This window comes from Ochotona princeps, chromosome 19, assembly GCF_030435755.1.
Source record: "Ochotona princeps isolate mOchPri1 chromosome 19, mOchPri1.hap1, whole genome shotgun sequence".
NCBI classification, from domain to species: domain Eukaryota; kingdom Metazoa; phylum Chordata; class Mammalia; order Lagomorpha; family Ochotonidae; genus Ochotona; species Ochotona princeps.
Genome location: NC_080850.1, coordinates 22924940 through 22939476, shown reverse-complemented (window position 1 = coordinate 22939476; position 14537 = coordinate 22924940). Strand labels below are relative to the sequence as shown.

The 14537-nt window shown below is 56.7% G+C and overlaps 1 protein-coding gene across 4 annotated transcripts in view; it reads left to right on the top strand.

Annotated features, from left to right (window-relative positions):
- NDST1 (N-deacetylase and N-sulfotransferase 1) overlaps positions 1-14537 on the top strand; it is a 55558-nt gene that overhangs the window by 5687 nt on the left and 35334 nt on the right. Inside the window, exons 1-2 of one of the 4 annotated variants that reach the window (XM_058677416.1) lie at positions 10520-10640; positions 10836-10938. The exons of 1 other annotated variant lie outside the window; for it this stretch is intronic. The gene's annotated coding sequence lies outside the window, so the exon portion shown is untranslated. Of the gene's footprint in view, positions 1-10519; positions 10641-10835; positions 10944-14537 lie in introns of those variants that run through there. 2 more of the 4 variants (XM_058677415.1, XM_058677417.1) reach the window with 2 other exon arrangements.

Below are 14537 nucleotides of genomic sequence, written 5' to 3'. Positions count from 1 at the left end.
GGCCTGGCTCAGCCCTGAGGTTTGGCTCAGTGAGGGAGGGCTTCGATCCTCAGCATTGCTGGGCCGGCAGGGATTGGCCTGCCTGGGCAGGTCCCTGGGTGGCAGTAGCCATTGCTTTGCAGCCACCTCTGGTTTACACCATCAACCTTGCAACGAGCTACCTGCCCGGGCAGAGACCAAGAGAGGAGGAGAAATGAAGGTTGCCATAGCAAGGTCTTTACTCACCTCTCTCTGCCTGCGTGCCCTTCCTCCCTCCCTGTATCTGGTGAGGCTGGCTCACACTCTTTCCTGGAGTGAGTCCTCTCTTCACAGCTCTCCCCAGGCCTGCAGCTGGAGGCCGTGGCCCAGCTGGGAACTTGGTGCAAGTGCCGTTTATCCAGCCGTATATGCTTCCCCTTCCCCGACCCCGCCACCAGCCCTGCTGAGTCAGATAGCCCAGGGGTGAGGTCCCAGCAACTTGTGTTTCAAAGAGCCCTCCCAGTAGTTAGCTCATCAAAAAAGTTGATAATTCTTCTGAGTCTCTGCTGTTCTCAGTGTAGGCAGACACCCAGCAAACGGGAGGGCCCAGAGCAAAGCTCAGGTTCTCTCTTGTCTGTAAGGAGCAGCTCCCTGGGACATGGCAATGAGGACAACAGATTACAGGAAACAGGCCTGGGACCTTCTGAGGAAGGCAGGACTGGGGGACTGGAAGAGCAGAGGAGTTTGTGGGTGGCAAGCATGGGTGCCAGCAACAAGCTTAGCTGTGTTTTGGGGCTGGAGCCAGAACTGGAGCCTGGCAGAGTATGGGTTCTGCCTTGGAGAGTGGTTCTGCGCAGGCATGTGTGTAACTGTTGTGACCAGATGTGGTCTAGAGGACTGTCACAAGTCAATGACTTTTAAGCATCTCAGTCATTTTAATGATGATCCTAATTGCTGCTCATGGGTATTGGTAGTTTATAAATACTAGGTCCTTCCATATCATCCCATCTGGAGTTATCTCCAGAACAATCCTAGCAGGTGAGGAGGCACTGTGATTGTTCCTGTTCTGTGGAAAAAAATACTGAGGCCATTTGATTCCAAGGGGGTAGATCTAGGAATTCAGTAGAAGACTATAGGGTACTTAGAACAATGGTCTCATTGGAGGGAGGGTCTTTTAGAGTCTGCAGAGCAGGCACGACTTAGATTGGTTTTCTGAAGCTGTCCCCAGATATAGATCCTGTTGCACATAGAACTGGGTTGGTGACACAAGCACACCCTCTCTCCAGGGGAGGGCTAATGGGATTGTGTTGGAGTCCTTAGGGTTTCAGCCCCCAAGGTGGGCCTCTGCTGCAGCCATTGTTCTCTGCCTGGTTAGTGGATGGACCACTGGGGCTTGCAGAGACTTGGTGGCAGGTCTGAGGCTCAGTAGCGAAGGCAAGAGATCCAAGCAGAACAGTGAAGTGGGGTTGCTTGGGTGGCACACAGAGCCCTCTCCACCCTGCTGTTTTATCTCAGTGCCTCGGGGTGCCTGCTGAGCCCGGAGACTTCGTTGCCACAGGTAGGGCACATGTGTGTTTCACAGTTGGGGACCGAGGGAGCCCTGGAGAATCACCCATGGCCACACTGGTGTCATGGTTGGCACCAAACCCCAGCGTTGTATCTTCTCTGACCAGAGAAGTGATTGTTGCCCAAAAACTGTTGCTGCCCCATGGTGGGGATCTCCGTGGCACTCGGGGTGGTCCAGAGCAGCATTGTGGGCAGAGAGAAGATTGCCAAGAAGAGGTGGGGCAGCTTCCCAGAGGAAGCAGCCCAGGAGCCCGGGCCCCAGGCGGAAACCAAATGCCTTGGAGAGGATGTGCAGAACAATGGCAGGGGGCCCGGGGTTGCGGGGCTGTGTGCCGTGGAAAGGGCTTCTTGACATCCTTTAAGAACAAGCGTGGCGTTTCAAGGCTTGACTTCTGTTCCTTGCAGGATGTCTGTGTCACTTCCTCTAAACGGGATCCCAGAGTCCTGTGAAGTTTGTCAGGTGCTGTTGTTGATGGACTTGGGGTGTTGGAGTCGGAAGGGCTGTTGGGAAGTCACCCCTGTTTCACAGCCAGTGAGGCAAAGACTGAGGGGTGTTGGGGAGTGGCAGCTGTTGGAGGAACACATGGTGAAGCAGCAGAGAATTGGGGGTGGAGGAGGACTAGGACCAGAATATCTCATTTGAGGGCAGTCCAACTTGGCTTTCTCCCCTCAGGGTCCCAACTGGTGGGGCTGGAGGTACCTTGGAGTGCTCCTTGAGGCTAGGCAGGGAGCAAGGCCAGATGTGGTCCACACGAGGTGAATCCCCTGTGGGAGACAAGGTGGAGACGGTGCGCTGGGGCACTTGGAGAGGCCGCTCCCATCCAGATGCCAGGACCAGCTGCCCGCTGTCTGCCTAGCAGCTGGGAGCTGTGAGTCACACCCAGTGGGTGCATAGGCCGTGGTGCGTCATGATTCATTCTCTTCTTCCAGGCCTGCAGGGATGACTACTAGGTCCTGAGTCCTGATCCATGCCTATGCCTGGGCAAGAAGGGCTGTGGGTTTGGACTCCCAAGTTTGCTGACATGAGGAGTCGGGGGCCCTCTGCCTCTGTCCCTTTTGCCTGTGAACTTGACTGACATATTCTCAGCAGCATGGGGACCCATGAGCCCCTGAGGGCAGATACCACCCTGTGGGCATTTGTCTGTATCCCTTTTTTCAGAGGAAGAGCCTATGGGTTGCATGGAGTGGCTGGAAGCCTGGTGTCTCTGTGAAGTATTGCAGGAGGCAGCACCGTGTGCCCTGCAGGGGCTGGAGTGCAGGGAGAATGGAGTGGGGCTGTGTGGCCCTTCACTTCTGAGCTCTGTGAGCCTGCTGGTGTTTCCTTGTTGGGACGTCAGTTTCCTTGTGTACAACATAGCAGCAGTAAGGCTTTTATCTCTTGGTGTTATCACTGGACTTTTAAGATAATTCACGGAAAGGAGTTCACAGTGCCTAGTACAAAGAACTCACTTGGTGACAGTTTGTCATTTGTTGTGTGATTCTGCTTGTCCTGGTCTCCACCGCCTTGCATGGGGGGCTTTCTGGGAGCTGCAGGGTGAGGTTGAGAGCTGAGTGAGCCTGGAAGGGTGGGCAACTCTCTGCACTCTGCCTGCCCAGCCCTCCAGGCTGTTGCCTGAGTAGGGTTATGTAACAGCAGTGGGGCCTGGTCCCAGCCTGCTTTGTCCTCCATTGTGTCTTCCTCTCCCTTCCCCCATGGAGCTGTTGATAGCTGACTGTTCCTCAGGCTTTGGGATGAAATTGGACCCATGCTGTTCTGCCTGCTGATTGATTTAGTCTGGATGGATGTTGGCTGGGTGCACAGCCCTCCTCCTGCCACCTATAGACAGAACAGAGTTCATGCCACCATGCCTGCTTTAGGGACAGCAGCAGGGACTGGGGAAAAGGTAGCCACATAGGGTGGCAGGGCCCTGGGCCAGGCAGCGCCTGCCATGGCCCCTGTGGATACAATGGGATGCCCCAGTCGGTCTCTAGGACTCTGTGCCTAGGAGGGCTTGCCGTGTGGGCCTAGCACTGGCTGGCACCTCCTCTCCTGGAAAGCCTGCTCTGGCCTGGTACCCCCTCTGCGAAGAAATCGGCTTCTAAAGAGCCCCATGGCTTGTGCTCTGTCCCTTTTAAGAAAACAGAGGTCATAGACCGGTAGGCCACATCCGCCTCATGGGGAGATTTTGTTTGTCCCATGCCAGATATTGAGCGGGTTGCCAATGGGAGGTTTTTACATAGAAATCCAGACTTCTGGCTTTTCCTCAAAAATGGGAGGATTGGCAAACTCTGAGCCTTCATTCGCCAGTGGCCCCTGCTGCCCATGAGGCCTGGTCACTGCACTTTGCCCCAGCCCGGCCAGCCCCTTGGCACACTCCCAGGCTGTCCCCCAAGGGTCCGTGTTTGCAACACTATCCTTGAGGCTCGTCTGTGTGCCACTACACAGCAGGAGGAGAATCAGTGAAGGAAGGCATGGCAGCACCATGTCCCTGACAGCTGTGAAGGTCCCATTTGGTAGAGACCACTGGATCTGCCTGCCCACGGGCCTGCCAGGCCTGCCCCGGATAAGCCCTGGCTGCTTAGCCACTCCTGACCAAGACAGCTTTTTAAGCTGCAGAGAAACAGCCCTGAAGCCCTTGCCACACTATCCATTGGAACCAAGGAGAGGCACCCCTCCTTCCTAGCTGCACCTCAGTTTTGCTCTCACAGCTAGCGGGGACAAGGAGGGCCGGCACAAAAGCATTCAGAGGGTATCAGGTCCTGACTGCCATGTCCTCAGCCTGGAAGGGCAGCATGAGGGGGTGTGGGTCAGCTCAGCTGTGTTCCGCAGGCTTCCCCTCCGCTGTCTGCTTTTTTCTCCTCCTGGGGTCCTGAGCCTTTATCATCAGCTCCTGGGGCCAGCTGTCGGTTCAGCCACCCTGGCTAACAACTCAGCAGAAGATTGCACTGATCCCGGGGAGGAGGCAGGTGCAGTGGCCCCCACAGGGAGGGCTTGGCCACCGGCTGAGCTCGCCAACTGTGTGGTCCTGTGGCATGCAGCCTGAGGCAATCAGCACTGGCCTGTAGAGCTGGGTAAACTGAGGTACCCAGTGGGAAGCAGCTCTCTCTAGTGGCACGCATGAGTATGCATGAATATGTGGAAGGCCGAGGTGGGAATCCAGGTCCTCTAACCCCTCAGGCAAGAACTTGCTCTCATTATCTACAGGGCAGATCCCCCAGCTGGGACAACCAGATTGCATGTGATGACCCAGAGGCGAGGGCCTGGAAGAGGGAGCCATGGCTGTGACCGCCTGGAGGCACAGAACCAGTTGGGTGTACATATTACCCCTCCAGCGTGCTCCATCCCTTTTCTGTTCTCCCTACCCCCCACCCAGCTGGGCCAGCTGCCTCTGTGCCCGCTTCCGCCTGGCACTGGGCTTCATGTTGTCTTCTGAGAACAAAGCTTCCCTCTGAGCGTCCTCGTCTGACAACAGGAAGAGGGCAGGCGTGGCTCTGGACTCCCTCCTCTGCCCCCTCTTGCTGGAGCACAGGGTAGGCTTTTGCCAGATGCCAGCCCTTGGCAGCACTGGTGGGCAGTGAGGAAGGTCTACCCATGGCAATGCAGCCCCCATTTCCCTCTGGTGGCCCACAAAGTCAGGACCCAGACATCTCCCCCAGTGGCTAGAAGGATGGGCAAGGACAATGGCAGGAGTAGGCATGGAGTCTTGAGCCACTTGTCCCATATTGGGAGCTGAGCAGCTTATGTGAAAACCTGCAGTGGGGGCCAGCACAATGGCTCAACTGGCTAATCCAGTATCTGTTAGTGCTGACATCCAAATGAGCACTGGTTCATGTCCTGGCTGTTTCACTTCCCATCCTTCTCCCTGCTTGTGGCCTGGGAAAGCAGTGGAGGACGGCCCAAAGCCTTGGGACCCTGCACCCACGTGGGAGACCCAGAAGAATCTCATTGCTTCTTGGCTCTGGATCAGCTCAGCTCCGATTGTTGTGGTTTTTATTGTTATGATTGTTATTTGGGGAATGAACCAGTGGAGGGAAGATCTCTGTCTTTCCATGTCTTTGTAAATCTGCCTTTCCAATAATAATAAACCTTTAAAAAAAAGTTGGCCCTGGAGTGGGGGGTGTGTCCTGTGTGCTGTCAGGTGGCACTGCAGGGCCCAAGGTAACTCAGGATGAAGGAGCAAGCTGTCCTCTTTAGACAGGTTTTCATCACACAGCGACTTTTTCCTGGGGACTTTGCTAGGCACTGGGACACTATAGTTTTGGATTTGGGGTTGGAATGTTTGCAGTGGATGGAATCTAGAAGTCTTGGTCAACTTTGAAAGGAACCTGGAAGGGGTGGGAGGCTATGGGAGCGTGGTAGACAATGGAATCCCAGGGAGGGAGTGGCACTGCCCTGTGAAGTGGGCACGGGAAGTTCTCTTCCAAAAGGGAGCAGAAGCCGCCACAGGTTGGAGAGAGCCACTGGCCAATCTGGGGAAGGCTTGGGGGGCAGGTACTCCAAGATCTGAGATAGGAGGGAGGCACAGCAAGGGGGCTCATGTGGTTGGTGCAGAAGGCCATGGGATCTGGGGCTGTGAGGGCTGCAGAGGGTGGCTGTGGCCTGCAGCGAGGTGGTCCCTGCTTCCCTGTGAGTGAAGGGAAAGCTGCTGGAGGGGTGGGCACTGGTTTTCCCATACTTTCCAGGGAGTTCTGTGTTCAGCTGCCTGGACAAGGTGGTCAATGTAGCAAGGGTGGGGTGGGGGCACAGAACTGTCCTGCATGTGGCTGTGGCCACACGGATGAGAAAACACGAGGCTCCGTGGTGGCAGGAGCTGGAGGAAACAGCCGGGAGTCAGAGCTGCTTTTGAGCAATGAGCTGCCAGATTTGCTGATGAATTCGAGGCAGGTGTGAGAAGTGTGCTGACTACCAGGTGTTGGGCTCAGGGGACCGGAAGGCCAGCACTGCCATTTACTGAGACAGAAAGGCCAGCAGACAAGCAGGTGTGGGGAGAGAATTCAGGATGTGGGGTCTACTGTGTTAGGTTGGAGTACCTGCTGGTGGGCAGGGCAGGACATTTGTGGGAGGTTGGCCTTCCTGCTGTTGTCAGGGGTCCTGGAGGGGTGCCCTGTAGTCCCTCACCATGAGAAAATGTTTTGAGAGAAAAATAGTTTCCCGGCTCCTTTGTGATCTTTTCTCTCTCTGGAGATCTCTTCCTGTGGCTGCCTCCCTTCTGGGCCGAACAGCCCTGTCTGACACTATGCTGGCCCCAGGCTTCCCGCCTGGCGCACCTTGGAGGTAGGAGATCCTTCAGGGTCTAATGGCATGGGGGCAGAATTTCGAGAGTCCAGGTCTTGGTTCCCTGCCCCTTGCCCACAGAAGTTCTGGCTGTAGGTTCTGATGGTAGAGGGGCTCAGCATCAGGCAGGTGTGCGTGTGGATGTTTTCTCGGCTGTTTGCGAGCCTTTGGGCTAGTGATATAACCTCTGTGAGCTTCCGCTTTGCAGGTGGTCAGAGCTGCTGCCTCTGGGTTAGCATGAGGGTTAAGTGAGAAACTGTTCTGACAGCCTAGAGCAGAGGGCCTTGCAACAATCACACCCCAACCACAGAAACTGGGAGTGAGGGAGTGCCTGTCCTCAGCCTGCGGAGTGGGGTAGAAGGAGCCAGGAGAGTTCATTGAACAGAAACGAGGCCATGTGTGTGTGGTCTGAGGGACAGCTGTGAGCATGGAGTCTTCAGCTGAGTCCTGAGCAAGTGGCCAAGCCCTACCCACCTTCTAGAACTAACCCCAACAGACCATCTTCTTCCTAGCCCAGTCCAGGGCACTCTCCACTATCTTGCACACAGGTGCGTGGACTGCAGGTGGTCATTCTCTTCCAGGTTTCAAACAGAACTCTTGGTCTCTTCTGGTGTGGCGGGGCAGGACAGGGCCTGCAGTGACATTCCACTTGGCACTCCTTGGGGGGCCTCGTTTGCGCCCAGCCGGTGAGGGCTGAGGTGGGGGTGGGGGTGGAAGGTGCCAGCTGCATTAGAGCCCTGGAGAGGCTGACAATGGGTGGAATGTGGCTGCTCAGGACCCACACTTCATTGGTGCCCAGGCATGCTGGCCAGACCCTGTACTGCCACGGGCCTGGCTCCAAGCAGGTGAGCCATGCCAGGGCGGTCAAGGACATTATTTTGGTATCCCTGGGGCCCCAAGCCAGGCTGCCAGAAGGCACTGCTTGTTTTCCCAAGGTCTGTAAGGTCTGTAGGGTGGAAAGGGGGTTCTGGAGCTGTGCCAGGGACTTTCCTGAACAGCTGGACTGATGAAGATCTGACGAGAGCAAGGCACTTGACCAAGGTCTCCCAGGCCGCTTCCCTCCTATCTGTCACCTCCCTCTGTTCCCACGTCCCTGGCTGAGCCTCCTGGCTGGTGGCCCAGATGTCTGTAACAGCCTCCCTCTTGTGGGCGCCTCAGCAGTTTTCTTTGTGCTCCTATCATCATAATCTTGCTGCAACCTGCCAGTCACACCCGCCTTTTGGGGTGTCTGGGCCCCGACCCCCTCTGGTAACTGCTGGGACAATCTGCAAGACAGCACTGTACAGCATGGAGATTTAGGCCACAGGCTTGGAGATAGCCTACCCTTGGGTACAAGCCATCTGTGCCCCTGCCTGGCACCCCGTGTTCCTGAGCCTGCCCATCTCCTGTCCAGTGAAACAAGGAGCAAGCACCTCATGCACAGGGATGGCTGGGATGATTTGTGAGATGGGATGGGAAATGTGGCTCTGGGGAGGCTTCCATTGTCATGGTCAAGGCTCATCAGGGCTGGCTGGGCTGTGCAGTGCAGATTGTGGGGGAGTTGGACCCAATGCCCGGCAGGGAGTCATAAGGCAGGGCCCGAACACGGTCTCCCTGTGCATTCTGTGGGCAGTGTCTCATCCTCAGAGCACCCTACTGTGCTGTGCTGCTGTGTGACATCAAGGCAATGCTTGGGAAAAGGCTTTGCCTCTGGGGAGTGATTCAAGAATGGTGCAGTGGTGCTTGGGGCAAAGGGTGGGGGGTTTGCCCACAGTGGTGAGGACCTTAAGCCTAGGTGGCAGATGACACACTGTGCTGCCTCCCTGCTTCCAGCTGCCCTCACTCCCACCTCCCCAGCCTGCCTGGCACACAAGTTCCCGCAGTACCTATTGGAAAACGTGGGAGGTGTAAAGATCCACTGTGGGTTTGGGTTATTGTGGCTGATGCCATGGAATGTGGGGATGAAGAGTTGGACAGGTGCAGCTTCAAATCTCCACTGAGTGCTTGCCAACTGGAAGCTGGAGCAAGTTGCTGAACCTCCAAGAGCCTCACTTCCTCATCTGCAGGTTGAGGCCTGTTGATAGGGAGACAGAGCTTTAGACTAGAGCCCACCATATGGGAGTATCGGGTGGTCATGCTAATGTGCTTTCTTCCCTGGTGCTTGTGGTCTGGGGGGCGGACTAATGGTCGGAAGCTGGAGAAGCTGCGCCCATTTCTGGGATTGCTGTGGAGGGCAGGTATGTCCCTGTGGAATCACCCAACTTGGGGCTGGTAGGGTCACCAACTCACTGTGTGTGATCCCATTTTAGAGGTAGACAAAGCAAGGACCAGAAGGCTGGGTGCTGGGCAAGTCCATGCAAGGTGGGCCTATGGGGAGGAAGGAAGTGCATCTGTCTCAGGAGAGGCCATGGCAGGTGCTCCTGCACCTGCTCAGCACAGTGTGTGCCCCAGCCCTCACTGGCCTCACTAGAATTTAACCCTGAGGTACTGTCCCAACATACAGACTGCTCAAGACACCTGGGGGGGGCACCTCGTAGGCTCATAGAGTCCCCCTGGGTGAAGTCAGTTGCTGTGCTTTTGCTTGCTGCCTGTGTTCTAGGGAGAGTGCCCTGCAACATAGCCCCTTCCCTTGTCAGCTGTGAGCATGTTGGCAATGGGTGCCTGTCCCAGTGACAAGTTGCAGAAAGTCTGGAGGGACACACTGCTTCCGTCAGGCCCTTGGTGATGCATTCTTGGTCTTACCCGGCCCTGTGCCGGTCCCTCCACTCAATGCCTTGGGGAGATAAGGGGCTCCTGCATTCCAGATGCCTCTCTCTCCCTCCCTCCATCATTCCCCCCCTCCCCCAGTTCCCCTTTGCTGTGCACACAGGGCCAGGAGACCTGGAGACTTTTCAGTTTCACTAAGGCTTTGTCCTCTTCTGGGCTGGCTGTCCTTGGGGTGTGCATCAGGGCCATTCATTGGCCTGCCCTGTGGGCCTTAGGTGACTTCTTAAGAGGTGGCCAAGGCTGCTAATCCCTGAGAGGGGCTCCTAGGGTTTAGCTGTGCTGGTGGGACCCTGGGCCGCGCTTGTGCAGTGGCCCGAGGGGCCTGACAAGTCAGATCAGTTTCTTTCACTGGGTCCCGCATAGACAAACCCACCAAGTTTATTATTATTTAAAAGATTTATTTATTTTCATTGGAAAGGAGATTTATAGACAGAAGGGCCGTCCTCCACTGCTTTCCCAGGTCACAAGCAGGGAGCTGGATGGGAAGTGGAACAGCTGGGACACCAGCTGGAGCCCATATGGGTTACTGATACTTGGAAGTGGAGGGTTAGTCAGTTGAGCCATTGCACCAGCCTCAGTTATTTTTAACTTATAGCTGCTTTCAGGGCCTAAACTTTGCTATGAGTGGGTTACCTTGTTAAATGTTGTTCCGAGCGGATACTTGCAAATGCTTGTCATTGGGAAGCAAAGCCAGGCTGGCCTAGCTTTTTCCAATTCCCTGTTTGACCGTGTCCAAACTCCCTACCCTCTCTGGGCCACCGTGGAGGAAGGGCCATTTCAGCTGTGGTATTTGCAGTCTGGCATGGGCTGGAATGGCCTCTGCACCTCACTCAGCCACCTCTGTAACCTGGGACAGTGGGAAGGGCTGGGCAGCTGCGCTGGGCTCAGGGCAGGGGCCTAAAGCCAAAGCACAGGTGCCTTGGCCACCTGCTGGTCTGCAGGATTGTCAGTCCTCTTTTTCAGGCAGATGAGGAGGTTGAGGCACCCACTGGCCTGAGGCGCAAGACCGTGCTTCCTCTGTAGAGGGCAGCTCCAGTTGGCATCCCTATATGTCCTGGGACTCCCTCTGCACCGGGCAGAGGCACCGGCAGGTATCCCCTGGCTGCGGGCCTAGGAGGTGGGAGCCTTCCCACCCCCCACCAAGCTGTTGCAGCAGGGGTGGGGGAAGCGGCCCTGAGATTTCCTGGAATGTGGTTGGAGTCTCTGGGTGCCCCAGGGCTACCTCCCTCCCCTTCCTTTCCTGGGGGGTGGGGAGGGGAGGGGAGGGGACTGGGCTGGCCTGTAATGCCATTTGTGCTGGCTCCCGGATTAGGTGCAGCCGCGTTTAAGTGAGGAGTGAGAGCCGCTGAGAGAGTGCAGAGGGGCGAAAAGGAGCTGAGCCCAGCTGAACTGGACCAAGCCGCTGCTGCCTGGAGGTCTGGTGGGTCTCATCGTTCTCCCCCTTGGCGGCCTAGTCAGCCCTGGCCTCCTGTACCCTCCCTCTGTGCCCGGTTCCCTGCCCCGGCCAGGGGGGGTGGGAGGTGGGGTGTGTATGTGTGTGTGTCCTTGTGCTGGCTGACCCTCTGAGCCTTGTGCTGCTGTTGTACTCAGGTTCTACCAGGGTCCCCTCACCCAGAACTGTCCGTGGAGTTGACTGAAACCTTACCTGGTAGGTAGGTTCCTTGTGGTAGGGGTGGGAGGAGGAGGAGGAGGCTGGGGATAAGTGAGTTCTCCTGGTTTCTCTTGTGGCTTCTGCAGTTACCTGGGCCAGTCAGATATCCACCTGCAGCCAGCACACCTCCCACCCACTCGCCTTAAAGATTTACTCAGAGCCCTGGGGAACACTAGACTGTGAGGTCTGGAATTTGCATTTGTGGCTTCCGGCCTTTCTGGGTCCTGGAGAGCCGGGCTGTGTCAAAGCTGTGAGGCCCCTATCCTGCTTTCTGGTTCCTTGGCTTTCAGGGGAAACTGGTCACAGCCACCCCCGAATCTGTGTCTGGGGAGCATCTGGAGGCTCTGCTCCACACCACTGTGTGCAGCTTCAGCGGCAGGTGCTTCCCTGCTTTCTCCCGGTACTCTGGCTTCGGCTCCTGAGCCTACCACGCCACCCTCTGTCCCTTGAATGCTGAGAGTCAGGGGAGTTGCTGGGATGCACATGTGGATTCCGGGCCCTCCTGGATTTGGCTCCCACACCCATGACATGGAGAGCCCTGGCTGTGCCTGCTTTGGGGGCACTTCTCACAGGTGTCTGGTTCCTTGGAGTTGGGGCACATGGGAGGGGAGGAGCTTGGTGGCCAACACTTCCCAGCCCTTCTGTAGGGCAGGCAGATGGAGAGAACATGGTGACATTGTTTGTTCTTCATCAGGAAGAAATGACAAGTGGGTGACGTGGCAACGGGCAAGTGCTCGGTAGGGTGCCTGGCAGGCAGTGAGACTGGGAGGTGTACTAGTTACTCTTGGCATAAGTGCTCCTGCTGCCCACCCTCCTGCCCTTCTCTTCTTTAGTGCAAGGAAGACAAGGGTAGCCTGGGCATGGGTCCCTGGGGCAGGGGTGGTGTGGATCCCGTGGCTGTTCCAGGAGGCTGGAATGCACTGCTGTGAAAGCGGCTGGGGCAGTGGCCATGGCACCAGTCAGCTTCAGGACCTCTTGAGTGAGATGCAGAGCTGGCTCAGAAATGATGTAGGGTGCGTGTCAGCAGCAGAGCTGTGAGAACGGAGGAGGAGGGTGGGCCCAGCTTCACCTCCACCCGGCTGTGTGACTACAAGTCCTTACTTGTGCTCTCTGAGCCTGTTTCCTTGTCTGTCACATGTACACAGCAGTGACACCTCTTTTCTCGGCAGCAAGCAGAAGCTGGCTGCTGTTGCCACAGGAGCTTGGGATATTTGCAAGGAAACTGTGCTCTGTTTCAACCCGTGGCTGTGATCTGAACCTGTGGAAAGCAGATCAGGATGAACTTGACTGTCAGAGGCAGATCTGGGAGCTGGCACAGGCAGAATGGCCTGTTTGGGGAAGCTTCCCCGGCCAGTGAACAGCACGTCCTGTGCTGAGGCCGGGAGGGCAGCTGCTCCCGCCTGGCCTCGTTCCCTGCACGCCCGGCCCGCTCCCACCTCCCACTCCCCTGGCGGTCTGTTTGCTCGGCAAACTCTATCTTCAGAGCCTGGTGCAAAGGTAAACGCTGTCCTGCTGGGAGAAAGAAAAGTCCTCTGCAGGTGGGGTGCAAGCTCCTGGGCACTCCTGTTGCGCCACCCTGGCCAGGGAGCCCAGAACAGATGCACCCTGAGCGGTGGGAGCAGCCCATCCCTTTCCGCTTCGCTTGCATGGGATTGATGGATGATCTGTGAGGCTGCTTCCAAGAAGGGTCATTGGGGCAGCCTGGGATGTCAAAACATAAACATACAGTGGACGAACACGCAATCATGGGGCAGAGAGTGAGGTGAGGTGCACAGGGCACCTGGCCAGCAGCAGTGTCTCGGGTGAACACTGAGGGCCTGGCCCGTGGCCCTGGGAGCCGGGATGCCAGGCCTGAGTTGAAATGCCTGTTTTCCTGGTCACCATTCTTTGGGCTAGGGCAGCCCTCGTTGGCCACAGACCCCCCAACTGTGAAATGAGGGAGGGGCAGTACAGGTCAGGGTGCTGTTGTAGAGGTGAGGCAGCGGTGGGGAATGCAAACAGATGTACAGCGTCTAATAAATGGAGGATAATATTACTATTGCATGTGGCTTACAGATTTTGTGTAGCAGATCCAAAAAGGGGAAAAAGGGAAAGGAAGTTGGCAAGGACAAGATCATGCTTCTCTTCATCCCCACATTTTTTTTAATGAGGGACAGAAAGCAAAACAGATCTGTCATCTGGCTAGCTCATTCCACAAATGTCTACCATGGCCAGGACCTGGCTGTCCTGGAGCTGGGAGTCAGGCAATCCATTCTGGTCTCCCATGTGAGTAGTGGCAGTTCAGTCACTGGAGCCGGCACTGGGAGACTAGAGTCGGGGCCAGAGCCAGGTGTCAAACCCAGGCACTCTAGTGTGGCACACACAGGCTGCTTAACAGGTAGCCTAACTGCTGGGCTAGAAGCCTGCCCATCCACATGGCTCTTGAGTGCAAGTGCAAGTGGTAGAGGCTCCTGCCTTACCAGGCTGCAGGTGTAGCTGCGAGGGCAGCAGGCGCCCGACATTGAACTGTGGCATGCTGAACAGGAGCTTGGCTGCCAGGAGGTTTGTAGCCCACAGCAGGCAGATCCAGCTCCTGGCTCAGGCTGGTCCTGAAAGAGGATGGACAGAGTTTTCATGGGCAAGGAAAGAGTCGAGGTAGGTGGGAGTGGGGCAGGCCTGGCGGGCACAATGCCAGGGGTTCTCTCCCTCTCTCTGGGCCTGGGTGTCCCACGTGCTCTCAGTGACTGTGGGATTCAGAGGCAGCCCTGAGCAGTCCCCTGGTGGTGGGGTGAATGACAGGTGGCTGCTTGGCCCCTGGCCAGGCAGCCCTGCGAGGGTGGTGAGGGTGGTGAGGGTGGGGCGAGTGAGCAGGCAGCTTCCAGCAGAGGAAGGATTTGCTTCTAGTGCTGGCCTCCCAGGGGCATAATTGGGCTGGAGAAGCTCCTACTGCACAGCTGGGAAGCAAATGTGGAGGATTGTCTTTGCTGAGCTGGTGCAGTGGGTGGGGCAGGCTGCAGTAGGGCGGCTGCGGGGTGTGGCTGAGTGGTGGGTGGTGGTGTGACTGTTCTGGAGGTGTGGCAGGCTGGGAGGGGCTGGCTCAGCTGTGGGGAGCGGCCCTGGGTACATGTGGGGCCGCCAAGACCTGGCCGCCTGCCACCATTCCATCTTCCTGCCAGGCCTCTGCCTGAGTCTCCATTTACTTTTGAGGCTGTGCCTGTGGGGCTCTGTCTGCACCCATCTCTTCTAAGCATCCCCTCTGCCCAAACCCCACCCATCCCCTTGTACATGTGGCCCTTTTAAAGAGAGTTTTTGATTATTTATTTGAAAGGTAGAGTGTCAGAGAGAGAGAGAGAGAGAAAGAAAGAGAGATCTACCCTCTGGTTC